General features: G+C 54.7%; 10 non-coding genes and 17 pseudogenes across 10 annotated transcripts; all 27 read right to left on the bottom strand.

Annotated features, from left to right (window-relative positions):
• Positions 1-315: 315 nt before the first annotated feature.
• Positions 316-435, bottom strand: LOC126138578 (5S ribosomal RNA; annotated as a pseudogene).
• Positions 436-1,290: 855 nt separating this feature from the next.
• On the bottom strand, positions 1,291-1,409 carry LOC126138555 (5S ribosomal RNA). The gene has a single exon (XR_007528224.1). It is a non-coding gene; the product is annotated as a 5S ribosomal RNA (ribosomal RNA).
• Positions 1,410-2,263: 854 nt separating this feature from the next.
• On the bottom strand, positions 2,264-2,383 carry LOC126138538 (5S ribosomal RNA; annotated as a pseudogene).
• Positions 2,384-3,238: 855 nt separating this feature from the next.
• LOC126138554 (5S ribosomal RNA) lies at positions 3,239-3,357 on the bottom strand. Its single transcript, XR_007528223.1, has one exon. It is a non-coding gene; the product is annotated as a 5S ribosomal RNA (ribosomal RNA).
• Positions 3,358-4,211: 854 nt separating this feature from the next.
• On the bottom strand, positions 4,212-4,331 carry LOC126138537 (5S ribosomal RNA; annotated as a pseudogene).
• An 855-nt stretch (positions 4,332-5,186) lies between these two features.
• Positions 5,187-5,305, bottom strand: LOC126138544 (5S ribosomal RNA). The gene has a single exon (XR_007528222.1). It is a non-coding gene; the product is annotated as a 5S ribosomal RNA (ribosomal RNA).
• An 854-nt stretch (positions 5,306-6,159) lies between these two features.
• On the bottom strand, positions 6,160-6,279 carry LOC126138535 (5S ribosomal RNA; annotated as a pseudogene).
• An 852-nt stretch (positions 6,280-7,131) lies between these two features.
• LOC126138577 (5S ribosomal RNA) lies at positions 7,132-7,251 on the bottom strand (annotated as a pseudogene).
• An 852-nt stretch (positions 7,252-8,103) lies between these two features.
• Positions 8,104-8,223, bottom strand: LOC126138576 (5S ribosomal RNA; annotated as a pseudogene).
• Positions 8,224-9,078: 855 nt separating this feature from the next.
• On the bottom strand, positions 9,079-9,197 carry LOC126138567 (5S ribosomal RNA). The gene has a single exon (XR_007528235.1). It is a non-coding gene; the product is annotated as a 5S ribosomal RNA (ribosomal RNA).
• An 854-nt stretch (positions 9,198-10,051) lies between these two features.
• Positions 10,052-10,171, bottom strand: LOC126138571 (5S ribosomal RNA; annotated as a pseudogene).
• Positions 10,172-11,025: 854 nt separating this feature from the next.
• On the bottom strand, positions 11,026-11,144 carry LOC126138532 (5S ribosomal RNA). The gene has a single exon (XR_007528221.1). It is a non-coding gene; the product is annotated as a 5S ribosomal RNA (ribosomal RNA).
• Positions 11,145-11,999: 855 nt separating this feature from the next.
• On the bottom strand, positions 12,000-12,119 carry LOC126138534 (5S ribosomal RNA; annotated as a pseudogene).
• Positions 12,120-12,971: 852 nt separating this feature from the next.
• Positions 12,972-13,090, bottom strand: LOC126138520 (5S ribosomal RNA). The gene has a single exon (XR_007528220.1). It is a non-coding gene; the product is annotated as a 5S ribosomal RNA (ribosomal RNA).
• Positions 13,091-13,943: 853 nt separating this feature from the next.
• Positions 13,944-14,063, bottom strand: LOC126138533 (5S ribosomal RNA; annotated as a pseudogene).
• Positions 14,064-14,917: 854 nt separating this feature from the next.
• On the bottom strand, positions 14,918-15,037 carry LOC126138531 (5S ribosomal RNA; annotated as a pseudogene).
• An 852-nt stretch (positions 15,038-15,889) lies between these two features.
• Positions 15,890-16,009, bottom strand: LOC126138575 (5S ribosomal RNA; annotated as a pseudogene).
• An 856-nt stretch (positions 16,010-16,865) lies between these two features.
• On the bottom strand, positions 16,866-16,984 carry LOC126138599 (5S ribosomal RNA). Its single transcript, XR_007528240.1, has one exon. It is a non-coding gene; the product is annotated as a 5S ribosomal RNA (ribosomal RNA).
• An 853-nt stretch (positions 16,985-17,837) lies between these two features.
• On the bottom strand, positions 17,838-17,957 carry LOC126138530 (5S ribosomal RNA; annotated as a pseudogene).
• Positions 17,958-18,809: 852 nt separating this feature from the next.
• Positions 18,810-18,929, bottom strand: LOC126138573 (5S ribosomal RNA; annotated as a pseudogene).
• Positions 18,930-19,785: 856 nt separating this feature from the next.
• LOC126138587 (5S ribosomal RNA) lies at positions 19,786-19,904 on the bottom strand. The gene has a single exon (XR_007528239.1). It is a non-coding gene; the product is annotated as a 5S ribosomal RNA (ribosomal RNA).
• Positions 19,905-20,757: 853 nt separating this feature from the next.
• LOC126138529 (5S ribosomal RNA) lies at positions 20,758-20,877 on the bottom strand (annotated as a pseudogene).
• Positions 20,878-21,731: 854 nt separating this feature from the next.
• Positions 21,732-21,851, bottom strand: LOC126138528 (5S ribosomal RNA; annotated as a pseudogene).
• Positions 21,852-22,704: 853 nt separating this feature from the next.
• LOC126138572 (5S ribosomal RNA) lies at positions 22,705-22,824 on the bottom strand (annotated as a pseudogene).
• Positions 22,825-23,680: 856 nt separating this feature from the next.
• Positions 23,681-23,799, bottom strand: LOC126138574 (5S ribosomal RNA). The gene has a single exon (XR_007528238.1). It is a non-coding gene; the product is annotated as a 5S ribosomal RNA (ribosomal RNA).
• Positions 23,800-24,652: 853 nt separating this feature from the next.
• Positions 24,653-24,772, bottom strand: LOC126138527 (5S ribosomal RNA; annotated as a pseudogene).
• An 855-nt stretch (positions 24,773-25,627) lies between these two features.
• On the bottom strand, positions 25,628-25,746 carry LOC126138562 (5S ribosomal RNA). Its single transcript, XR_007528230.1, has one exon. It is a non-coding gene; the product is annotated as a 5S ribosomal RNA (ribosomal RNA).
• Between the last annotated feature and the right edge of the window lie 798 nt (positions 25,747-26,544).

The raw sequence follows: 26,544 nt of genomic DNA, 5'->3' as shown, positions 1-26,544 counted from the left end.
GGACGAGACGAGACGAGACGAGACGAGACGACTAAGGAATAAATTCGTGGTTACAAATCAAATTTGGAACTCTACATTCCTACACAACAACAGGCGGTGACGTATTTCAGAAATCACCTGCCGATTCGTACTGTTTTGTCGTTTTCAAAGTCTTCTTGGCAAACTTGGTTAGCACATTCTCCCTCAAACTGAGTTAATTACTGCATTTTCGTACCATTACAGTAGTTTAAAAGGCTTAAGTAAGCATCTTTGTCACAACAGAAACGTAGTTTGAAAATTGGGCTGGCAACATAACAAAAAAAAAAACGGGAAGGGAGCCAACAGCACCCGGGTTGACCCAGGCGGTCACCCATCCAAGTACTAGCCGGGCATGATGATGCTTAACTTCGGTGATCGGACGAGAACCGGTGTATTCATCATGGTATCGCCGTTGGCGCTCATCTAATGTAGGAGCACGGCAGAATTCGCGTTCGGCTTTTCTCCCAACACACAAAATGTTAGTTTTCGGCCGCATTTGACGAAAGCGCTTCCTTCCGCAACCGCCAGTTCCTCGAGGACGGCGCGGGGAGGCGCGCCCGGCGTCCCAGCAGAGTGACGGCCGAATTGGCGGGCGCACCGCCGCGTGTGTGAGACGCACTGCTGCTCGTTGCACCCCCTGTCATTCGCTGGGCGCGTTCAGCCTTCGACACTAGCGGAGGACGCATCTTGTCCCTGGTGTTCAGCGGAGGGCCTGTGCGGGGTGTGGCAGTGTCGTGCTGGAGGGCCCACTGGTAGCGATGTGGGCTTCCTCGCCTCGCCTCGCCTCGCCTCGCCGCGCCTCACACCAGGTGTCTGCGTAGTTTGCAGTGCATTCGCACCATTCCTATCCCTGTCCCTGTCCCCGTCCCGACTTGTCCCGACTTTGCTCGACTGCCGCTCGCTGCCGCTCGGGTCGTGGTCCATATGACAGCGCAAGCACGAAAAACGTCTGCGGGACGAGACGAGACGAGACGAGACGAGACGACTAAGGAATAAATTCGTGGTTACAAATCAAATTTGGAACTCTACATTCCTACACAACAACAGGCGGTGACGTATTTCAGAAATCACCTGCCGATTCGTACTGTTTTGTCGTTTTCAAAGTCTTCTTGGCAAACTTGGTTAGCACATTCTCCCTCAAACTGAGTTAATTACTGCATTTTCGTACCATTACAGTAGTTTAAACGGTTTAAGGAAGCATCTTTGTCACAACAGAAAGGTAGTTTGAAAATTGGGCTGGCGACATAACAAAAAAAAAAAAAACAGGAAGGGAGCCAACAGCACCCGGGTTTCCCAGGCGGTCACCCATCCAAGTACTAGCAGGGCCCGATGATGCTTAACTTCGGTGATCGGACGAGAACCGGTGTATTCATCATGGTATCGCCGTTGGCGCTCATCTAATGTAGGAGCACGGCAGAATTCGCGTTCGGCTTTTCTCCCAACACACAAAATGTTAGTTTTCGGCCGCATTTGACGAAAGCGCTTCCTTCCGCAACCGCCAGTTCCTCGAGGACGGCGCGGGGAGGCGCGCCCGGCGTCCCAGCAGAGTGACGGCCGAATTGGCGGGCGCACCGCCGCGTGTGTGAGACGCACTGCTGCTCGTTGCACCCCCTGTCATTCGCTGGGCGCGTTCAGCCTTCGACACTAGCGGAGGACGCATCTTGTCCCTGGTGTTCAGCGGAGGGCCTGTGCGGGGTGTGGCAGTGTCGTGCTGGAGGGCCCACTGGTAGCGATGTGGGCTTCCTCGCCTCGCCTCGCCTCGCCTCGCCGCGCCTCACACCAGGTGTCTGCGTAGTTTGCAGTGCATTCGCACCATTCCTATCCCTGTCCCTGTCCCCGTCCCGACTTGTCCCGACTTTGCTCGACTGCCGCTCGCTGCCGCTCGGGTCGTGGTCCATATGACAGCGCAAGCACGAAAAACGTCTGCGGGACGAGACGAGACGAGACGAGACGAGACGACTAAGGAATAAATTCGTGGTTACAAATCAAATTTGGAACTCTACATTCCTACACAACAATAGGCGGTGACGTATTTCAGAAATCACCTGCCGATTCGTACTGTTTTGTCGTTTTCAAAGTCTTCTTGGCAAACTTGGTTAGCACATTCTCCCTCAAACTGAGTTAATTACTGCATTTTCGTACCATTACAGTAGTTTAAAAGGCTTAAGGAAGCATCTTTGTCACAACAGAAACGTAGTTTGAAAATTGGGCTGGCAACATAACAAAAAAAAAAAAACGGGAAGGGAGCCAACAGCACCCGGGTTGACCCAGGCGGTCACCCATCCAAGTACTAGCCGGGCATGATGATGCTTAACTTCGGTGGTCGGACGAGAACCGGTGTATTCATCATGGTATCGCCGTTGGCGCTCATCTAATGTAGGAGCACGGCAGAATTCGCGTTCGGCTTTTCTCCCAACACACAAAATGTTAGTTTTCGGCCGCATTTGACGAAAGCGCTTCCTTCCGCAACCGCCAGTTCCTCGAGGACGGCGCGGGGAGGCGCGCCCGGCGTCCCAGCAGAGTGACGGCCGAATTGGCGGGCGCACCGCCGCGTGTGTGAGACGCACTGCTGCTCGTTGCACCCCCTGTCATTCGCTGGGCGCGTTCAGCCTTCGACACTAGCGGAGGACGCATCTTGTCCCTGGTGTTCAGCGGAGGGCCTGTGCGGGGTGTGGCAGTGTCGTGCTGGAGGGCCCACTGGTAGCGATGTGGGCTTCCTCGCCTCGCCTCGCCTCGCCTCGCCGCGCCTCACACCAGGTGTCTGCGTAGTTTGCAGTGCATTCGCACCATTCCTATCCCTGTCCCTGTCCCCGTCCCGACTTGTCCCGACTTTGCTCGACTGCCGCTCGCTGCCGCTCGGGTCGTGGTCCATATGACAGCGCAAGCACGAAAAACGTCTGCGGGACGAGACGAGACGAGACGAGACGAGACGACTAAGGAATAAATTCGTGGTTACAAATCAAATTTGGAACTCTACATTCCTACACAACAACAGGCGGTGACGTATTTCAGAAATCACCTGCCGATTCGTACTGTTTTGTCGTTTTCAAAGTCTTCTTGGCAAACTTGGTTAGCACATTCTCCCTCAAACTGAGTTAATTACTGCATTTTCGTACCATTACAGTAGTTTAAACGGTTTAAGGAAGCATCTTTGTCACAACAGAAAGGTAGTTTGAAAATTGGGCTGGCGACATAACAAAAAAAAAAAAAACAGGAAGGGAGCCAACAGCACCCGGGTTTCCCAGGCGGTCACCCATCCAAGTACTAGCAGGGCCCGATGATGCTTAACTTCGGTGATCGGACGAGAACCGGTGTATTCATCATGGTATCGCCGTTGGCGCTCATCTAATGTAGGAGCACGGCAGAATTCGCGTTCGGCTTTTCTCCCAACACACAAAATGTTAGTTTTCGGCCGCATTTGACGAAAGCGCTTCCTTCCGCAACCGCCAGTTCCTCGAGGACGGCGCGGGGAGGCGCGCCCGGCGTCCCAGCAGAGTGACGGCCGAATTGGCGGGCGCACCGCCGCGTGTGTGAGACGCACTGCTGCTCGTTGCACCCCCTGTCATTCGCTGGGCGCGTTCAGCCTTCGACACTAGCGGAGGACGCATCTTGTCCCTGGTGTTCAGCGGAGGGCCTGTGCGGGGTGTGGCAGTGTCGTGCTGGAGGGCCCACTGGTAGCGATGTGGGCTTCCTCGCCTCGCCTCGCCTCGCCTCGCCGCGCCTCACACCAGGTGTCTGCGTAGTTTGCAGTGCATTCGCACCATTCCTATCCCTGTCCCTGTCCCCGTCCCGACTTGTCCCGACTTTGCTCGACTGCCGCTCGCTGCCGCTCGGGTCGTGGTCCATATGACAGCGCAAGCACGAAAAACGTCTGCGGGACGAGACGAGACGAGACGAGACGAGACGACTAAGGAATAAATTCGTGGTTACAAATCAAATTTGGAACTCTACATTCCTACACAACAATAGGCGGTGACGTATTTCAGAAATCACCTGCCGATTCGTACTGTTTTGTCGTTTTCAAAGTCTTCTTGGCAAACTTGGTTAGCACATTCTCCCTCAAACTGAGTTAATTACTGCATTTTCGTACCATTACAGTAGTTTAAAAGGCTTAAGGAAGCATCTTTGTCACAACAGAAACGTAGTTTGAAAATTGGGCTGGCAACATAACAAAAAAAAAAAAACGGGAAGGGAGCCAACAGCACCCGGGTTGACCCAGGCGGTCACCCATCCAAGTACTAGCCGGGCATGATGATGCTTAACTTCGGTGGTCGGACGAGAACCGGTGTATTCATCATGGTATCGCCGTTGGCGCTCATCTAATGTAGGAGCACGGCAGAATTCGCGTTCGGCTTTTCTCCCAACACACAAAATGTTAGTTTTCGGCCGCATTTGACGAAAGCGCTTCCTTCCGCAACCGCCAGTTCCTCGAGGACGGCGCGGGGAGGCGCGCCCGGCGTCCCAGCAGAGTGACGGCCGAATTGGCGGGCGCACCGCCGCGTGTGTGAGACGCACTGCTGCTCGTTGCACCCCCTGTCATTCGCTGGGCGCGTTCAGCCTTCGACACTAGCGGAGGACGCATCTTGTCCCTGGTGTTCAGCGGAGGGCCTGTGCGGGGTGTGGCAGTGTCGTGCTGGAGGGCCCACTGGTAGCGATGTGGGCTTCCTCGCCTCGCCTCGCCTCGCCTCGCCGCGCCTCACACCAGGTGTCTGCGTAGTTTGCAGTGCATTCGCACCATTCCTATCCCTGTCCCTGTCCCCGTCCCGACTTGTCCCGACTTTGCTCGACTGCCGCTCGCTGCCGCTCGGGTCGTGGTCCATATGACAGCGCAAGCACGAAAAACGTCTGCGGGACGAGACGAGACGAGACGAGACGAGACGACTAAGGAATAAATTCGTGGTTACAAATCAAATTTGGAACTCTACATTCCTACACAACAACAGGCGGTGACGTATTTCAGAAATCACCTGCCGATTCGTACTGTTTTGTCGTTTTCAAAGTCTTCTTGGCAAACTTGGTTAGCACATTCTCCCTCAAACTGAGTTAATTACTGCATTTTCGTACCATTACAGTAGTTTAAACGGTTTAAGGAAGCATCTTTGTCACAACAGAAAGGTAGTTTGAAAATTGGGCTGGCGACATAACAAAAAAAAAAAAAACAGGAAGGGAGCCAACAGCACCCGGGTTTCCCAGGCGGTCACCCATCCAAGTACTAGCAGGGCCCGATGATGCTTAACTTCGGTGATCGGACGAGAACCGGTGTATTCATCATGGTATCGCCGTTGGCGCTCATCTAATGTAGGAGCACGGCAGAATTCGCGTTCGGCTTTTCTCCCAACACACAAAATGTTAGTTTTCGGCCGCATTTGACGAAAGCGCTTCCTTCCGCAACCGCCAGTTCCTCGAGGACGGCGCGGGGAGGCGCGCCCGGCGTCCCAGCAGAGTGACGGCCGAATTGGCGGGCGCACCGCCGCGTGTGTGAGACGCACTGCTGCTCGTTGCACCCCCTGTCATTCGCTGGGCGCGTTCAGCCTTCGACACTAGCGGAGGACGCATCTTGTCCCTGGTGTTCAGCGGAGGGCCTGTGCGGGGTGTGGCAGTGTCGTGCTGGAGGGCCCACTGGTAGCGATGTGGGCTTCCTCGCCTCGCCTCGCCTCGCCTCGCCGCGCCTCACACCAGGTGTCTGCGTAGTTTGCAGTGCATTCGCACCATTCCTATCCCTGTCCCTGTCCCCGTCCCGACTTGTCCCGACTTTGCTCGACTGCCGCTCGCTGCCGCTCGGGTCGTGGTCCATATGACAGCGCAAGCACGAAAAACGTCTGCGGGACGAGACGAGACGAGACGAGACGAGACGACTAAGGAATAAATTCGTGGTTACAAATCAAATTTGGAACTCTACATTCCTACACAACAATAGGCGGTGACGTATTTCAGAAATCACCTGCCGATTCGTACTGTTTTGTCGTTTTCAAAGTCTTCTTGGCAAACTTGGTTAGCACATTCTCCCTCAAACTGAGTTAATTACTGCATTTTCGTACCATTACAGTAGTTTAAAAGGCTTAAGGAAGCATCTTTGTGACAACAGAAACGTAGTTTGAAAATTGGGCTGGCAACATAACAAAAAAAAAAAAACGGGAAGGGAGCCAACAGCACCCGGGTTGACCCAGGCGGTCACCCATCCAAGTACTAGCCGGGCATGATGATGCTTAACTTCGGTGGTCGGACGAGAACCGGTGTATTCATCATGGTATCGCCGTTGGCGCTCATCTAATGTAGGAGCACGGCAGAATTCGCGTTCGGCTTTTCTCCCAACACACAAAATGTTAGTTTTCGGCCGCATTTGACGAAAGCGCTTCCTTCCGCAACCGCCAGTTCCTCGAGGACGGCGCGGGGAGGCGCGCCCGGCGTCCCAGCAGAGTGACGGCCGAATTGGCGGGCGCACCGCCGCGTGTGTGAGACGCACTGCTGCTCGTTGCACCCCCTGTCATTCGCTGGGCGCGTTCAGCCTTCGACACTAGCGGAGGACGCATCTTGTCCCTGGTGTTCAGCGGAGGGCCTGTGCGGGGTGTGGCAGTGTCGTGCTGGAGGGCCCACTGGTAGCGATGTGGGCTTCCTCGCCTCGCCTCGCCTCGCCTCGCCGCGCCTCACACCAGGTGTCTGCGTAGTTTGCAGTGCATTCGCACCATTCCTATCCCTGTCCCTGTCCCCGTCCCGACTTGTCCCGACTTTGCTCGACTGCCGCTCGCTGCCGCTCGGGTCGTGGTCCATATGACAGCGCAAGCACGAAAAACGTCTGCGGGACGAGACGAGACGAGACGAGACGAGACGACTAAGGAATAAATTCGTGGTTACAAATCAAATTTGGAACTCTACATTCCTACACAACAATAGGCGGTGACGTATTTCAGAAATCACCTGCCAATTCGTACTGTTTTGTCGTTTTCAAAGTCTTCTTGGCAAACTTGGTTAGCACATTCTCCCTCAAACTGAGTTAATTACTGCATTTTCGTACCATTACAGTAGTTTAAAAGGCTTAAGTAAGCATCTTTGTCACAACAGAAACGTAGTTTGAAAATTGGGCTGGCAACATAACAAAAAAAAAAACGGGAAGGGAGCCAACAGCACCCGGGTTGACCCAGGCGGTCACCCATCCAAGTACTAGCCGGGCATGATGATGCTTAACTTCGGTGATCGGACGAGAACCGGTGTATTCATCATGGTATCGCCGTTGGCGCTCATCTAATGTAGGAGCACGGCAGAATTCGCGTTCGGCTTTTCTCCCAACACACAAAATGTTAGTTTTCGGCCGCATTTGACGAAAGCGCTTCCTTCCGCAACCGCCAGTTCCTCGAGGACGGCGCGGGGAGGCGCGCCCGGCGTCCCAGCAGAGTGACGGCCGAATTGGCGGGCGCACCGCCGCGTGTGTGAGACGCACTGCTGCTCGTTGCACCCCCTGTCATTCGCTGGGCGCGTTCAGCCTTCGACACTAGCGGAGGACGCATCTTGTCCCTGGTGTTCAGCGGAGGGCCTGTGCGGGGTGTGGCAGTGTCGTGCTGGAGGGCCCACTGGTAGCGATGTGGGCTTCCTCGCCTCGCCTCGCCTCGCCTCGCCGCGCCTCACACCAGGTGTCTGCGTAGTTTGCAGTGCATTCGCACCATTCCTATCCCTGTCCCTGTCCCCGTCCCGACTTGTCCCGACTTTGCTCGACTGCCGCTCGCTGCCGCTCGGGTCGTGGTCCATATGACAGCGCAAGCACGAAAAACGTCTGCGGGACGAGACGAGACGAGACGAGACGAGACGACTAAGGAATAAATTCGTGGTTACAAATCAAATTTGGAACTCTACATTCCTACACAACAACAGGCGGTGACGTATTTCAGAAATCACCTGCCGATTCGTACTGTTTTGTCGTTTTCAAAGTCTTCTTGGCAAACTTGGTTAGCACATTCTCCCTCAAACTGAGTTAATTACTGCATTTTCGTACCATTACAGTAGTTTAAAAGGCTTAAGTAAGCATCTTTGTCACAACAGAAACGTAGTTTGAAAATTGGGCTGGCAACATAACAAAAAAAAAAACGGGAAGGGAGCCAACAGCACCCGGGTTGACCCAGGCGGTCACCCATCCAAGTACTAGCCGGGCATGATGATGCTTAACTTCGGTGATCGGACGAGAACCGGTGTATTCATCATGGTATCGCCGTTGGCGCTCATCTAATGTAGGAGCACGGCAGAATTCGCGTTCGGCTTTTCTCCCAACACACAAAATGTTAGTTTTCGGCCGCATTTGACGAAAGCGCTTCCTTCCGCAACCGCCAGTTCCTCGAGGACGGCGCGGGGAGGCGCGACCGGCGTCCCAGCAGAGTGACGGCCGAATTGGCGGGCGCACCGCCGCGTGTGTGAGACGCACTGCTGCTCGTTGCACCCCCTGTCATTCGCTGGGCGCGTTCAGCCTTCGACACTAGCGGAGGACGCATCTTGTCCCTGGTGTTCAGCGGAGGGCCTGTGCGGGGTGTGGCAGTGTCGTGCTGGAGGGCCCACTGGTAGCGATGTGGGCTTCCTCGCCTCGCCTCGCCACGCCTCGCCGCGCCTCACACCAGGTGTCTGCGTAGTTTGCAGTGCATTCGCACCATTCCTATCCCTGTCCCTGTCCCCGTCCCGACTTGTCCCGACTTTGCTCGACTGCCGCTCGCTGCCGCTCGGGTCGTGGTCCATATGACAGCGCAAGCACGAAAAACGTCTGCGGGACGAGACGAGACGAGACGAGACGAGACGACTAAGGAATAAATTCGTGGTTACAAATCAAATTTGGAACTCTACATTCCTACACAACAACAGGCGGTGACGTATTTCAGAAATCACCTGCCGATTCGTACTGTTTTGTCGTTTTCAAAGTCTTCTTGGCAAACTTGGTTAGCACATTCTCCCTCAAACTGAGTTAATTACTGCATTTTCGTACCATTACAGTAGTTTAAACGGTTTAAGGAAGCATCTTTGTCACAACAGAAAGGTAGTTTGAAAATTGGGCTGGCGACATAACAAAAAAAAAAAAAACAGGAAGGGAGCGAACAGCACCCGGGTTTCCCAGGCGGTCACCCATCCAAGTACTAGCAGGGCCCGATGATGCTTAACTTCGGTGATCGGACGAGAACCGGTGTATTCATCATGGTATCGCCGTTGGCGCTCATCTAATGTAGGAGCACGGCAGAATTCGCGTTCGGCTTTTCTCCCAACACACAAAATGTTAGTTTTCGGCCGCATTTGACGAAAGCGCTTCCTTCCGCAACCGCCAGTTCCTCGAGGACGGCGCGGGGAGGCGCGCCCGGCGTCCCAGCAGAGTGACGGCCGAATTGGCGGGCGCACCGCCGCGTGTGTGAGACGCACTGCTGCTCGTTGCACCCCCTGTCATTCGCTGGGCGCGTTCAGCCTTCGACACTAGCGGAGGACGCATCTTGTCCCTGGTGTTCAGCGGAGGGCCTGTGCGGGGTGTGGCAGTGTCGTGCTGGAGGGCCCACTGGTAGCGATGTGGGCTTCCTCGCCTCGCCTCGCCTCGCCTCGCCGCGCCTCACACCAGGTGTCTGCGTAGTTTGCAGTGCATTCGCACCATTCCTATCCCTGTCCCTGTCCCCGTCCCGACTTGTCCCGACTTTGCTCGACTGCCGCTCGCTGCCGCTCGGGTCGTGGTCCATATGACAGCGCAAGCACGAAAAACGTCTGCGGGACGAGACGAGACGAGACGAGACGAGACGACTAAGGAATAAATTCGTGGTTACAAATCAAATTTGGAACTCTACATTCCTACACAACAATAGGCGGTGACGTATTTCAGAAATCACCTGCCGATTCGTACTGTTTTGTCGTTTTCAAAGTCTTCTTGGCAAACTTGGTTAGCACATTCTCCCTCAAACTGAGTTAATTACTGCATTTTCGTACCATTACAGTAGTTTAAAAGGCTTAAGGAAGCATCTTTGTCACAACAGAAACGTAGTTTGAAAATTGGGCTGGCAACATAACAAAAAAAAAAAAACGGGAAGGGAGCCAACAGCACCCGGGTGTACCCAGGCGGTCACCCATCCAAGTACTAGCCGGGCATGATGATGCTTAACTTCGGTGGTCGGACGAGAACCGGTGTATTCATCATGGTATCGCCGTTGGCGCTCATCTAATGTAGGAGCACGGCAGAATTCGCGTTCGGCTTTTCTCCCAACACACAAAATGTTAGTTTTCGGCCGCATTTGACGAAAGCGCTTCCTTCCGCAACCGCCAGTTCCTCGAGGACGGCGCGGGGAGGCGCGCCCGGCGTCCCAGCAGAGTGACGGCCGAATTGGCGGGCGCACCGCCGCGTGTGTGAGACGCACTGCTGCTCGTTGCACCCCCTGTCATTCGCTGGGCGCGTTCAGCCTTCGACACTAGCGGAGGACGCATCTTGTCCCTGGTGTTCAGCGGAGGGCCTGTGCGGGGTGTGGCAGTGTCGTGCTGGAGGGCCCACTGGTAGCGATGTGGGCTTCCTCGCCTCGCCTCGCCTCGCCTCGCCGCGCCTCACACCAGGTGTCTGCGTAGTTTGCAGTGCATTCGCACCATTCCTATCCCTGTCCCTGTCCCCGTCCCGACTTGTCCCGACTTTGCTCGACTGCCGCTCGCTGCCGCTCGGGTCGTGGTCCATATGACAGCGCAAGCACGAAAAACGTCTGCGGGACGAGACGAGACGAGACGAGACGAGACGACTAAGGAATAAATTCGTGGTTACAAATCAAATTTGGAACTCTACATTCCTACACAACAATAGGCGGTGACGTATTTCAGAAATCACCTGCCAATTCGTACTGTTTTGTCGTTTTCAAAGTCTTCTTGGCAAACTTGGTTAGCACATTCTCCCTCAAACTGAGTTAATTACTGCATTTTCGTACCATTACAGTAGTTTAAACGGTTTAAGGAAGCATCTTTGTCACAACAGAAAGGTAGTTTGAAAATTGGGCTGGCGACATAACAAAAAAAAAAAAACAGGAAGGGAGCCAACAGCACCCGGGTTTCCCAGGCGGTCACCCATCCAAGTACTAGCAGGGCCCGATGATGCTTAACTTCGGTGATCGGACGAGAACCGGTGTATTCATCATGGTATCGCCGTTGGCGCTCATCTAATGTAGGAGCACGGCAGAATTCGCGTTCGGCTTTTCTCCCAACACACAAAATGTTAGTTTTCGGCCGCATTTGACGAAAGCGCTTCCTTCCGCAACCGCCAGTTCCTCGAGGACGGCGCGGGGAGGCGCGCCCGGCGTCCCAGCAGAGTGACGGCCGAATTGGCGGGCGCACCGCCGCGTGTGTGAGACGCACTGCTGCTCGTTGCACCCCCTGTCATTCGCTGGGCGCGTTCAGCCTTCGACACTAGCGGAGGACGCATCTTGTCCCTGGTGTTCAGCGGAGGGCCTGTGCGGGGTGTGGCAGTGTCGTGCTGGAGGGCCCACTGGTAGCGATGTGGGCTTCCTCGCCTCGCCTCGCCTCGCCTCGCCGCGCCTCACACCAGGTGTCTGCGTAGTTTGCAGTGCATTCGCACCATTCCTATCCCTGTCCCTGTCCCCGTCCCGACTTGTCCCGACTTTGCTCGACTGCCGCTCGCTGCCGCTCGGGTCGTGGTCCATATGACAGCGCAAGCACGAAAAACGTCTGCGGGACGAGACGAGACGAGACGAGACGAGACGACTAAGGAATAAATTCGTGGTTACAAATCAAATTTGGAACTCTACATTCCTACACAACAATAGGCGGTGACGTATTTCAGAAATCACCTGCCGATTCGTACTGTTTTGTCGTTTTCAAAGTCTTCTTGGCAAACTTGGTTAGCACATTCTCCCTCAAACTGAGTTAATTACTGCATTTTCGTACCATTACAGTAGTTTAAAAGGCTTAAGGAAGCATCTTTGTCACAACAGAAACGTAGTTTGAAAATTGGGCTGGCAACATAACAAAAAAAAAAAAAACGGGAAGGGAGCCAACAGCACCCGGGTTGACCCAGGCGGTCACCCATCCAAGTACTAGCCGGGCATGATGATGCTTAACTTCGGTGGTCGGACGAGAACCGGTGTATTCATCATGGTATCGCCGTTGGCGCTCATCTAATGTAGGAGCACGGCAGAATTCGCGTTCGGCTTTTCTCCCAACACACAAAATGTTAGTTTTCGGCCGCATTTGACGAAAGCGCTTCCTTCCGCAACCGCCAGTTCCTCGAGGACGGCGCGGGGAGGCGCGCCCGGCGTCCCAGCAGAGTGACGGCCGAATTGGCGGGCGCACCGCCGCGTGTGTGAGACGCACTGCTGCTCGTTGCACCCCCTGTCATTCGCTGGGCGCGTTCAGCCTTCGACACTAGCGGAGGACGCATCTTGTCCCTGGTGTTCAGCGGAGGGCCTGTGCGGGGTGTGGCAGTGTCGTGCTGGAGGGCCCACTGGTAGCGATGTGGGCTTCCTCGCCTCGCCTCGCCTCGCCTCGCCGCGCCTCACACCAGGTGTCTGCGTAGTTTGCAGTGCATTCGCACCATTCCTATCCCTGTCCCTGTCCCCGTCCCGACTTGTCCCGACTTTGCTCGACTGCCGCTCGCTGCCGCTCGGGTCGTGGTCCATATGACAGCGCAAGCACGAAAAACGTCTGCGGGACGAGACGAGACGAGACGAGACGAGACGACTAAGGAATAAATTCGTGGTTACAAATCAAATTTGGAACTCTACATTCCTACACAACAATAGGCGGTGACGTATTTCAGAAATCACCTGCCAATTCGTACTGTTTTGTCGTTTTCAAAGTCTTCTTGGCAAACTTGGTTAGCACATTCTCCCTCAAACTGAGTTAATTACTGCATTTTCGTACCATTACAGTAGTTTAAAAGGCTTAAGTAAGCATCTTTGTCACAACAGAAACGTAGTTTGAAAATTGGGCTGGCAACATAACAAAAAAAAAAACGGGAAGGGAGCCAACAGCACCCGGGTTTCCCAGGCGGTCACCCATCCAAGTACTAGCAGGGCCCGATGATGCTTAACTTCGGTGATCGGACGAGAACCGGTGTATTCATCATGGTATCGCCGTTGGCGCTCATCTAATGTAGGAGCACGGCAGAATTCGCGTTCGGCTTTTCTCCCAACACACAAAATGTTAGTTTTCGGCCGCATTTGACGAAAGCGCTTCCTTCCGCAACCGCCAGTTCCTCGAGGACGGCGCGGGGAGGCGCGCCCGGCGTCCCAGCAGAGTGACGGCCGAATTGGCGGGCGCACCGCCGCGTGTGTGAGACGCACTGCTGCTCGTTGCACCCCCTGTCATTCGCTGGGCGCGTTCAGCCTTCGACACTAGCGGAGGACGCATCTTGTCCCTGGTGTTCAGCGGAGGGCCTGTGCGGGGTGTGGCAGTGTCGTGCTGGAGGGCCCACTGGTAGCGATGTGGGCTTCCTCGCCTCGCCTCGCCTCGCCTCGCCGCGCCTCACACCAGGTGTCTGCGTAGTTTGCAGTGCATTCGCACCATTCCTATCCCTGTCCCTGTCCCCGTCCCGACTTGTCCCGACTTTGCTCGACTGCCGCTCGCTGCCGCTCGGGTCGTGGTCCATATGACAGCGCAAGCACGAAAAACGTCTGCGGGACGAGACGAGACGAGACGAGACGAGACGACTAAGGAATAAATTCGTGGTTACAAATCAAATTTGGAACTCTACATTCCTACACAACAATAGGCGGTGACGTATTTCAGAAATCACCTGCCGATTCGTACTGTTTTGTCGTTTTCAAAGTCTTCTTGGCAAACTTGGTTAGCACATTCTCCCTCAAACTGAGTTAATTACTGCATTTTCGTACCATTACAGTAGTTTAAAAGGCTTAAGGAAGCATCTTTGTCACAACAGAAACGTAGTTTGAAAATTGGGCTGGCAACATAACAAAAAAAAAAAACGGGAAGGGAGCCAACAGCACCCGGGTTGACCCAGGCGGTCACCCATCCAAGTACTAGCCGGGCATGATGATGCTTAACTTCGGTGGTCGGACGAGAACCGGTGTATTCATCATGGTATCGCCGTTGGCGCTCATCTAATGTAGGAGCACGGCAGAATTCGCGTTCGGCTTTTCTCCCAACACACAAAATGTTAGTTTTCGGCCGCATTTGACGAAAGCGCTTCCTTCCGCAACCGCCAGTTCCTCGAGGACGGCGCGGGGAGGCGCGCCCGGCGTCCCAGCAGAGTGACGGCCGAATTGGCGGGCGCACCGCCGCGTGTGTGAGACGCACTGCTGCTCGTTGCACCCCCTGTCATTCGCTGGGCGCGTTCAGCCTTCGACACTAGCGGAGGACGCATCTTGTCCCTGGTGTTCAGCGGAGGGCCTGTGCGGGGTGTGGCAGTGTCGTGCTGGAGGGCCCACTGGTAGCGATGTGGGCTTCCTCGCCTCGCCTCGCCTCGCCTCGCCGCGCCTCACACCAGGTGTCTGCGTAGTTTGCAGTGCATTCGCACCATTCCTATCCCTGTCCCTGTCCCCGTCCCGACTTGTCCCGACTTTGCTCGACTGCCGCTCGCTGCCGCTCGGGTCGTGGTCCATATGACAGCGCAAGCACGAAAAACGTCTGCGGGACGAGACGAGACGAGACGAGACGAGACGACTAAGGAATAAATTCGTGGTTACAAATCAAATTTGGAACTCTACATTCCTACACAACAATAGGCGGTGACGTATTTCAGAAATCACCTGCCGATTCGTACTGTTTTGTCGTTTTCAAAGTCTTCTTGGCAAACTTGGTTAGCACATTCTCCCTCAAACTGAGTTAATTACTGCATTTTCGTACCATTACAGTAGTTTAAAAGGCTTAAGGAAGCATCTTTGTCACAACAGAAACGTAGTTTGAAAATTGGGCTGGCAACATAACAAAAAAAAAAAAACGGGAAGGGAGCCAACAGCACCCGGGTTGACCCAGGCGGTCACCCATCCAAGTACTAGCCGGGCATGATGATGCTTAACTTCGGTGGTCGGACGAGAACCGGTGTATTCATCATGGTATCGCCGTTGGCGCTCATCTAATGTAGGAGCACGGCAGAATTCGCGTTCGGCTTTTCTCCCAACACACAAAATGTTAGTTTTCGGCCGCATTTGACGAAAGCGCTTCCTTCCGCAACCGCCAGTTCCTCGAGGACGGCGCGGGGAGGCGCGCCCGGCGTCCCAGCAGAGTGACGGCCGAATTGGCGGGCGCACCGCCGCGTGTGTGAGACGCACTGCTGCTCGTTGCACCCCCTGTCATTCGCTGGGCGCGTTCAGCCTTCGACACTAGCGGAGGACGCATCTTGTCCCTGGTGTTCAGCGGAGGGCCTGTGCGGGGTGTGGCAGTGTCGTGCTGGAGGGCCCACTGGTAGCGATGTGGGCTTCCTCGCCTCGCCTCGCCTCGCCTCGCCGCGCCTCACACCAGGTGTCTGCGTAGTTTGCAGTGCATTCGCACCATTCCTATCCCTGTCCCTGTCCCCGTCCCGACTTGTCCCGACTTTGCTCGACTGCCGCTCGCTGCCGCTCGGGTCGTGGTCCATATGACAGCGCAAGCACGAAAAACGTCTGCGGGACGAGACGAGACGAGACGAGACGAGACGACTAAGGAATAAATTCGTGGTTACAAATCAAATTTGGAACTCTACATTCCTACACAACAATAGGCGGTGACGTATTTCAGAAATCACCTGCCAATTCGTACTGTTTTGTCGTTTTCAAAGTCTTCTTGGCAAACTTGGTTAGCACATTCTCCCTCAAACTGAGTTAATTACTGCATTTTCGTACCATTACAGTAGTTTAAAAGGCTTAAGTAAGCATCTTTGTCACAACAGAAACGTAGTTTGAAAATTGGGCTGGCAACATAACAAAAAAAAAAACGGGAAGGGAGCCAACAGCACCCGGGTTGACCCAGGCGGTCACCCATCCAAGTACTAGCCGGGCATGATGATGCTTAACTTCGGTGATCGGACGAGAACCGGTGTATTCATCATGGTATCGCCGTTGGCGCTCATCTAATGTAGGAGCACGGCAGAATTCGCGTTCGGCTTTTCTCCCAACACACAAAATGTTAGTTTTCGGCCGCATTTGACGAAAGCGCTTCCTTCCGCAACCGCCAGTTCCTCGAGGACGGCGCGGGGAGGCGCGCCCGGCGTCCCAGCAGAGTGACGGCCGAATTGGCGGGCGCACCGCCGCGTGTGTGAGACGCACTGCTGCTCGTTGCACCCCCTGTCATTCGCTGGGCGCGTTCAGCCTTCGACACTAGCGGAGGACGCATCTTGTCCCTGGTGTTCAGCGGAGGGCCTGTGCGGGGTGTGGCAGTGTCGTGCTGGAGGGCCCACTGGTAGCGATGTGGGCTTCCTCGCCTCGCCTCGCCTCGCCTCGCCGCGCCTCACACCAGGTGTCTGCGTAGTTTGCAGTGCATTCGCACCATTCCTATCCCTGTCCCTGTCCCCGTCCCGACTTGTCCCGACTTTGCTCGACTGCCGCTCGCTGCCGCTCGGGTCGTGGTCCATATGACAGCGCAAGCACGAAAAACGTCTGCGGGACGAGACGAGACGAGACGAGACGAGACGACTAAGGAATAAATTCGTGGTTACAAATCAAATTTGGAACTCTACATTCCTACACAACAATAGGCGGTGACGTATTTCAGAAATCACCTGCCGATTCGTACTGTTTTGTCGTTTTCAAAGTCTTCTTGGCAAACTTGGTTAGCACATTCTCCCTCAAACTGAGTTAATTACTGCATTTTCGTACCATTACAGTAGTTTAAACGGTTTAAGGAAGCATCTTTGTCACAACAGAAAGGTAGTTTGAAAATTGGGCTGGCGACATAACAAAAAAAAAAAAAAACAGGAAGGGAGCCAACAGCACCCGGGTTTCCCAGGCGGTCACCCATCCAAGTACTAGCAGGGCCCGATGATGCTTAACTTCGGTGATCGGACGAGAACCGGTGTATTCATCATGGTATCGCCGTTGGCGCTCATCTAATGTAGGAGCACGGCAGAATTCGCGTTCGGCTTTTCTCCCAACACACAAAATGTTAGTTTTCGGCCGCATTTGACGAAAGCGCTTCCTTCCGCAACCGCCAGTTCCTCGAGGACGGCGCGGGGAGGCGCGCCCGGCGTCCCAGCAGAGTGACGGCCGAATTGGCGGGCGCACCGCCGCGTGTGTGAGACGCACTGCTGCTCGTTGCACCCCCTGTCATTCGCTGGGCGCGTTCAGCCTTCGACACTAGCGGAGGACGCATCTTGTCCCTGGTGTTCAGCGGAGGGCCTGTGCGGGGTGTGGCAGTGTCGTGCTGGAGGGCCCACTGGTAGCGATGTGGGCTTCCTCGCCTCGCCTCGCCTCGCCTCGCCGCGCCTCACACCAGGTGTCTGCGTAGTTTGCAGTGCATTCGCACCATTCCTATCCCTGTCCCTGTCCCCGTCCCGACTTGTCCCGACTTTGCTCGACTGCCGCTCGCTGCCGCTCGGGTCGTGGTCCATATGACAGCGCAAGCACGAAAAACGTCTGCGGGACGAGACGAGACGAGACGAGACGAGACGACTAAGGAATAAATTCGTGGTTACAAATCAAATTTGGAACTCTACATTCCTACACAACAATAGGCGGTGACGTATTTCAGAAATCACCTGCCGATTCGTACTGTTTTGTCGTTTTCAAAGTCTTCTTGGCAAACTTGGTTAGCACATTCTCCCTCAAACTGAGTTAATTACTGCATTTTCGTACCATTACAGTAGTTTAAAAGGCTTAAGGAAGCATCTTTGTCACAACAGAAACGTAGTTTGAAAATTGGGCTGGCAACATAACAAAAAAAAAAAACGGGAAGGGAGCCAACAGCACCCGGGTTGACCCAGGCGGTCACCCATCCAAGTACTAGCCGGGCATGATGATGCTTAACTTCGGTGGTCGGACGAGAACCGGTGTATTCATCATGGTATCGCCGTTGGCGCTCATCTAATGTAGGAGCACGGCAGAATTCGCGTTCGGCTTTTCTCCCAACACACAAAATGTTAGTTTTCGGCCGCATTTGACGAAAGCGCTTCCTTCCGCAACCGCCAGTTCCTCGAGGACGGCGCGGGGAGGCGCGCCCGGCGTCCCAGCAGAGTGACGGCCGAATTGGCGGGCGCACCGCCGCGTGTGTGAGACGCACTGCTGCTCGTTGCACCCCCTGTCATTCGCTGGGCGCGTTCAGCCTTCGACACTAGCGGAGGACGCATCTTGTCCCTGGTGTTCAGCGGAGGGCCTGTGCGGGGTGTGGCAGTGTCGTGCTGGAGGGCCCACTGGTAGCGATGTGGGCTTCCTCGCCTCGCCTCGCCTCGCCTCGCCGCGCCGCACACCAGGTGTCTGCGTAGTTTGCAGTGCATTCGCACCATTCCTATCCCTGTCCCTGTCCCCGTCCCGACTTGTCCCGACTTTGCTCGACTGCCGCTCGCTGCCGCTCGGGTCGTGGTCCATATGACAGCGCAAGCACGAAAAACGTCTGCGGGACGAGACGAGACGAGACGAGACGAGACGACTAAGGAATAAATTCGTGGTTACAAATCAAATTTGGAACTCTACATTCCTACACAACAATAGGCGGTGACGTATTTCAGAAATCACCTGCCAATTCGTACTGTTTTGTCGTTTTCAAAGTCTTCTTGGCAAACTTGGTTAGCACATTCTCCCTCAAACTGAGTTAATTACTGCATTTTCGTACCATTACAGTAGTTTAAAAGGCTTAAGTAAGCATCTTTGTCACAACAGAAACGTAGTTTGAAAATTGGGCTGGCAACATAACAAAAAAAAAAACGGGAAGGGAGCCAACAGCACCCGGGTTGACCCAGGCGGTCACCCATCCAAGTACTAGCCGGGCATGATGATGCTTAACTTCGGTGATCGGACGAGAACCGGTGTATTCATCATGGTATCGCCGTTGGCGCTCATCTAATGTAGGAGCACGGCAGAATTCGCGTTCGGCTTTTCTCCCAACACACAAAATGTTAGTTTTCGGCCGCATTTGACGAAAGCGCTTCCTTCCGCAACCGCCAGTTCCTCGAGGACGGCGCGGGGAGGCGCGCCCGGCGTCCCAGCAGAGTGACGGCCGAATTGGCGGGCGCACCGCCGCGTGTGTGAGACGCACTGCTGCTCGTTGCACCCCCTGTCATTCGCTGGGCGCGTTCAGCCTTCGACACTAGCGGAGGACGCATCTTGTCCCTGGTGTTCAGCGGAGGGCCTGTGCGGGGTGTGGCAGTGTCGTGCTGGAGGGCCCACTGGTAGCGATGTGGGCTTCCTCGCCTCGCCTCGCCTCGCCTCGCCGCGCCTCACACCAGGTGTCTGCGTAGTTTGCAGTGCATTCGCACCATTCCTATCCCTGTCCCTGTCCCCGTCCCGACTTGTCCCGACTTTGCTCGACTGCCGCTCGCTGCCGCTCGGGTCGTGGTCCATATGACAGCGCAAGCACGAAAAACGTCTGCGGGACGAGACGAGACGAGACGAGACGAGACGACTAAGGAATAAATTCGTGGTTACAAATCAAATTTGGAACTCTACATTCCTACACAACAATAGGCGGTGACGTATTTCAGAAATCACCTGCCGATTCGTACTGTTTTGTCGTTTTCAAAGTCTTCTTGGCAAACTTGGTTAGCACATTCTCCCTCAAACTGAGTTAATTACTGCATTTTCGTACCATTACAGTAGTTTAAACGGTTTAAGGAAGCATCTTTGTCACAACAGAAAGGTAGTTTGAAAATTGGGCTGGCGACATAACAAAAAAAAAAAAAAACAGGAAGGGAGCCAACAGCACCCGGGTTTCCCAGGCGGTCACCCATCCAAGTACTAGCAGGGCCCGATGATGCTTAACTTCGGTGATCGGACGAGAACCGGTGTATTCATCATGGTATCGCCGTTGGCGCTCATCTAATGTAGGAGCACGGCAGAATTCGCGTTCGGCTTTTCTCCCAACACACAAAATGTTAGTTTTCGGCCGCATTTGACGAAAGCGCTTCCTTCCGCAACCGCCAGTTCCTCGAGGACGGCGCGGGGAGGCGCGCCCGGCGTCCCAGCAGAGTGACGGCCGAATTGGCGGGCGCACCGCCGCGTGTGTGAGACGCACTGCTGCTCGTTGCACCCCCTGTCATTCGCTGGGCGCGTTCAGCCTTCGACACTAGCGGAGGACGCATCTTGTCCCTGGTGTTCAGCGGAGGGCCTGTGCGGGGTGTGGCAGTGTCGTGCTGGAGGGCCCACTGGTAGCGATGTGGGCTTCCTCGCCTCGCCTCGCCTCGCCTCGCCGCGCCTCACACCAGGTGTCTGCGTAGTTTGCAGTGCATTCGCACCATTCCTATCCCTGTCCCTGTCCCCGTCCCGACTTGTCCCGACTTTGCTCGACTGCCGCTCGCTGCCGCTCGGGTCGTGGTCCATATGACAGCGCAAGCACGAAAAACGTCTGCGGGACGAGACGAGACGAGACGAGACGAGACGACTAAGGAATAAATTCGTGGTTACAAATCAAATTTGGAACTCTACATTCCTACACAACAATAGGCGGTGACGTATTTCAGAAATCACCTGCCGATTCGTACTGTTTTGTCGTTTTCAAAGTCTTCTTGGCAAACTTGGTTAGCACATTCTCCCTCAAACTGAGTTAATTACTGCATTTTCGTACCATTACAGTAGTTTAAAAGGCTTAAGGAAGCATCTTTGTCACAACAGAAACGTAGTTTGAAAATTGGGCTGGCAACATAACAAAAAAAAAAAACGGGAAGGGAGCCAACAGCACCCGGGTTGACCCAGGCGGTCACCCATCCAAGTACTAGCCGGGCATGATGATGCTTAACTTCGGTGGTCGGACGAGAACCGGTGTATTCATCATGGTATCGCCGTTGGCGCTCATCTAATGTAGGAGCACGGCAGAATTCGCGTTCGGCTTTTCTCCCAACACACAAAATGTTAGTTTTCGGCCGCATTTGACGAAAGCGCTTCCTTCCGCAACCGCCAGTTCCTCGAGGACGGCGCGGGGAGGCGCGCCCGGCGTCCCAGCAGAGTGACGGCCGAATTGGCGGGCGCACCGCCGCGTGTGTGAGACGCACTGCTGCTCGTTGCACCCCCTGTCATTCGCTGGGCGCGTTCAGCCTTCGACACTAGCGGAGGACGCATCTTGTCCCTGGTGTTCAGCGGAGGGCCTGTGCGGGGTGTGGCAGTGTCGTGCTGGAGGGCCCACTGGTAGCGATGTGGGCTTCCTCGCCTCGCCTCGCCTCGCCTCGCCGCGCCGCACACCAGGTGTCTGCGTAGTTTGCAGTGCATTCGCACCATTCCTATCCCTGTCCCTGTCCCCGTCCCGACTTGTCCCGACTTTGCTCGACTGCCGCTCGCTGCCGCTCGGGTCGTGGTCCATATGACAGCGCAAGCACGAAAAACGTCTGCGGGACGAGACGAGACGAGACGAGACGAGACGACTAAGGAATAAATTCGTGGTTACAAATCAAATTTGGAACTCTACATTCCTACACAACAATAGGCGGTGACGTATTTCAGAAATCACCTGCCGATTCGTACTGTTTTGTCGTTTTCAAAGTCTTCTTGGCAAACTTGGTTAGCACATTCTCCCTCAAACTGAGTTAATTACTGCATTTTCGTACCATTACAGTAGTTTAAAAGGCTTAAGGAAGCATCTTTGTCACAACAGAAACGTAGTTTGAAAATTGGGCTGGCAACATAACAAAAAAAAAAAAACGGGAAGGGAGCCAACAGCACCCGGGTTGACCCAGGCGGTCACCCATCCAAGTACTAGCCGGGCATGATGATGCTTAACTTCGGTGGTCGGACGAGAACCGGTGTATTCATCATGGTATCGCCGTTGGCGCTCATCTAATGTAGGAGCACGGCAGAATTCGCGTTCGGCTTTTCTCCCAACACACAAAATGTTAGTTTTCGGCCGCATTTGACGAAAGCGCTTCCTTCCGCAACCGCCAGTTCCTCGAGGACGGCGCGGGGAGGCGCGCCCGGCGTCCCAGCAGAGTGACGGCCGAATTGGCGGGCGCACCGCCGCGTGTGTGAGACGCACTGCTGCTCGTTGCACCCCCTGTCATTCGCTGGGCGCGTTCAGCCTTCGACACTAGCGGAGGACGCATCTTGTCCCTGGTGTTCAGCGGAGGGCCTGTGCGGGGTGTGGCAGTGTCGTGCTGGAGGGCCCACTGGTAGCGATGTGGGCTTCCTCGCCTCGCCTCGCCTCGCCTCGCCGCGCCTCACACCAGGTGTCTGCGTAGTTTGCAGTGCATTCGCACCATTCCTATCCCTGTCCCTGTCCCCGTCCCGACTTGTCCCGACTTTGCTCGACTGCCGCTCGCTGCCGCTCGGGTCGTGGTCCATATGACAGCGCAAGCACGAAAAACGTCTGCGGGACGAGACGAGACGAGACGAGACGAGACGACTAAGGAATAAATTCGTGGTTACAAATCAAATTTGGAACTCTACATTCCTACACAACAATAGGCGGTGACGTATTTCAGAAATCACCTGCCAATTCGTACTGTTTTGTCGTTTTCAAAGTCTTCTTGGCAAACTTGGTTAGCACATTCTCCCTCAAACTGAGTTAATTACTGCATTTTCGTACCATTACAGTAGTTTAAAAGGCTTAAGTAAGCATCTTTGTCACAACAGAAACGTAGTTTGAAAATTGGGCTGGCAACATAACAAAAAAAAAAAACGGGAAGGGAGCCAACAGCACCCGGGTTGACCCAGGCGGTCACCCATCCAAGTACTAGCCGGGCATGATGATGCTTAACTTCGGTGATCGGACGAGAACCGGTGTATTCATCATGGTATCGCCGTTGGCGCTCATCTAATGTAGGAGCACGGCAGAATTCGCGTTCGGCTTTTCTCCCAACACACAAAATGTTAGTTTTCGGCCGCATTTGACGAAAGCGCTTCCTTCCGCAACCGCCAGTTCCTCGAGGACGGCGCGGGGAGGCGCGCCCGGCGTCCCAGCAGAGTGACGGCCGAATTGGCGGGCGCACCGCCGCGTGTGTGAGACGCACTGCTGCTCGTTGCACCCCCTGTCATTCGCTGGGCGCGTTCAGCCTTCGACACTAGCGGAGGACGCATCTTGTCCCTGGTGTTCAGCGGAGGGCCTGTGCGGGGTGTGGCAGTGTCGTGCTGGAGGGCCCACTGGTAGCGATGTGGGCTTCCTCGCCTCGCCTCGCCTCGCCTCGCCGCGCCTCACACCAGGTGTCTGCGTAGTTTGCAGTGCATTCGCACCATTCCTATCCCTGTCCCTGTCCCCGTCCCGACTTGTCCCGACTTTGCTCGACTGCCGCTCGCTGCCGCTCGGGTCGTGGTCCATATGACAGCGCAAGCACGAAAAACGTCTGCGGGACGAGACGAGACGAGACGAGACGAGACGACTAAGGAATAAATTCGTGGTTACAAATCAAATTTGGAACTCTACATTCCTACACAACAATAGGCGGTGACGTATTTCAGAAATCACCTGCCGATTCGTACTGTTTTGTCGTTTTCAAAGTCTTCTTGGCAAACTTGGTTAGCACATTCTCCCTCAAACTGAGTTAATTACTGCATTTTCGTACCATTACAGTAGTTTAAACGGTTTAAGGAAGCATCTTTGTCACAACAGAAAGGTAGTTTGAAAATTGGGCTGGCGACATAACAAAAAAAAAAAAAAACAGGAAGGGAGCCAACAGCACCCGGGTTTCCCAGGCGGTCACCCATCCAAGTACTAGCAGGGCCCGATGATGCTTAACTTCGGTGATCGGACGAGAACCGGTGTATTCATCATGGTATCGCCGTTGGCGCTCATCTAATGTAGGAGCACGGCAGAATTCGCGTTCGGCTTTTCTCCCAACACACAAAATGTTAGTTTTCGGCCGCATTTGACGAAAGCGCTTCCTTCCGCAACCGCCAGTTCCTCGAGGACGGCGCGGGGAGGCGCGCCCGGCGTCCCAGCAGAGTGACGGCCGAATTGGCGGGCGCACCGCCGCGTGTGTGAGACGCACTGCTGCTCGTTGCACCCCCTGTCATTCGCTGGGCGCGTTCAGCCTTCGACACTAGCGGAGGACGCATCTTGTCCCTGGTGTTCAGCGGAGGGCCTGTGCGGGGTGTGGCAGTGTCGTGCTGGAGGGCCCACTGGTAGCGATGTGGGCTTCCTCGCCTCGCCTCGCCTCGCCTCGCCGCGCCTCACACCAGGTGTCTGCGTAGTTTGCAGTGCATTCGCACCATTCCTATCCCTGTCCCTGTCCCCGTCCCGACTTGTCCCGACTTTGCTCGACTGCCGCTCGCTGCCGCTCGGGTCGTGGTCCATATGACAGCGCAAGCACGAAAAACGTCTGCGGGACGAGACGAGACGAGACGAGACGAGACGACTAAGGAATAAATTCGTGGTTACAAATCAAATTTGGAACTCTACATTCCTACACAACAATAGGCGGTGACGTATTTCAGAAATCACCTGCCGATTCGTACTGTTTTGTCGTTTTCAAAGTCTTCTTGGCAAACTTGGTTAGCACATTCTCCCTCAAACTGAGTTAATTACTGCATTTTCGTACCATTACAGTAGTTTAAAAGGCTTAAGGAAGCATCTTTGTCACAACAGAAACGTAGTTTGAAAATTGGGCTGGCAACATAACAAAAAAAAAAAACGGGAAGGGAGCCAACAGCACCCGGGTTGACCCAGGCGGTCACCCATCCAAGTACTAGCCGGGCATGATGATGCTTAACTTCGGTGGTCGGACGAGAACCGGTGTATTCATCATGGTATCGCCGTTGGCGCTCATCTAATGTAGGAGCACGGCAGAATTCGCGTTCGGCTTTTCTCCCAACACACAAAATGTTAGTTTTCGGCCGCATTTGACGAAAGCGCTTCCTTCCGCAACCGCCAGTTCCTCGAGGACGGCGCGGGGAGGCGCGCCCGGCGTCCCAGCAGAGTGACGGCCGAATTGGCGGGCGCACCGCCGCGTGTGTGAGACGCACTGCTGCTCGTTGCACCCCCTGTCATTCGCTGGGCGCGTTCAGCCTTCGACACTAGCGGAGGACGCATCTTGTCCCTGGTGTTCAGCGGAGGGCCTGTGCGGGGTGTGGCAGTGTCGTGCTGGAGGGCCCACTGGTAGCGATGTGGGCTTCCTCGCCTCGCCTCGCCTCGCCTCGCCGCGCCGCACACCAGGTGTCTGCGTAGTTTGCAGTGCATTCGCACCATTCCTATCCCTGTCCCTGTCCCCGTCCCGACTTGTCCCGACTTTGCTCGACTGCCGCTCGCTGCCGCTCGGGTCGTGGTCCATATGACAGCGCAAGCACGAAAAACGTCTGCGGGACGAGACGAGACGAGACGAGACGAGACGACTAAGGAATAAATTCGTGGTTACAAATCAAATTTGGAACTCTACATTCCTACACAACAATAGGCGGTGACGTATTTCAGAAATCACCTGCCGATTCGTACTGTTTTGTCGTTTTCAAAGTCTTCTTGGCAAACTTGGTTAGCACATTCTCCCTCAAACTGAGTTAATTACTGCATTTTCGTACCATTACAGTAGTTTAAACGGTTTAAGGAAGCATCTTTGTCACAACAGAAAGGTAGTTTGAAAATTGGGCTGGCGACATAACAAAAAAAAAAAAAACAGGAAGGGAGCCAACAGCACCCGGGTTTCCCAGGCGGTCACCCATCCAAGTACTAGCAGGGCCCGATGATGCTTAACTTCGGTGATCGGACGAGAACCGGTGTATTCATCATGGTATCGCCGTTGGCGCTCATCTAATGTAGGAGCACGGCAGAATTCGCGTTCGGCTTTTCTCCCAACACACAAAATGTTAGTTTTCGGCCGCATTTGACGAAAGCGCTTCCTTCCGCAACCGCCAGTTCCTCGAGGACGGCGCGGGGAGGCGCGCCCGGCGTCCCAGCAGAGTGACGGCCGAATTGGCGGGCGCACCGCCGCGTGTGTGAGACGCACTGCTGCTCGTTGCACCCCCTGTCATTCGCTGGGCGCGTTCAGCCTTCGACACTAGCGGAGGACGCATCTTGTCCCTGGTGTTCAGCGGAGGGCCTGTGCGGGGTGTGGCAGTGTCGTGCTGGAGGGCCCACTGGTAGCGATGTGGGCTTCCTCGCCTCGCCTCGCCTCGCCTCGCCGCGCCTCACACCAGGTGTCTGCGTAGTTTGCAGTGCATTCGCACCATTCCTATCCCTGTCCCTGTCCCCGTCCCGACTTGTCCCGACTTTGCTCGACTGCCGCTCGCTGCCGCTCGGGTCGTGGTCCATATGACAGCGCAAGCACGAAAAACGTCTGCGGGACGAGACGAGACGAGACGAGACGAGACGACTAAGGAATAAATTCGTGGTTACAAATCAAATTTGGAACTCTACATTCCTACACAACAATAGGCGGTGACGTATTTCAGAAATCACCTGCCGATTCGTACTGTTTTGTCGTTTTCAAAGTCTTCTTGGCAAACTTGGTTAGCACATTCTCCCTCAAACTGAGTTAATTACTGCATTTTCGTACCATTACAGTAGTTTAAAAGGCTTAAGGAAGCATCTTTGTCACAACAG

This window comes from Schistocerca cancellata, unplaced genomic scaffold, assembly GCF_023864275.1.
Source record: "Schistocerca cancellata isolate TAMUIC-IGC-003103 unplaced genomic scaffold, iqSchCanc2.1 HiC_scaffold_662, whole genome shotgun sequence".
NCBI lineage: Eukaryota > Metazoa > Arthropoda > Insecta > Orthoptera > Acrididae > Schistocerca > Schistocerca cancellata.
The sequence above is the reverse complement of the archived record's forward strand: the minus strand, read 5'-3'. Positions and strand labels throughout refer to the sequence as shown.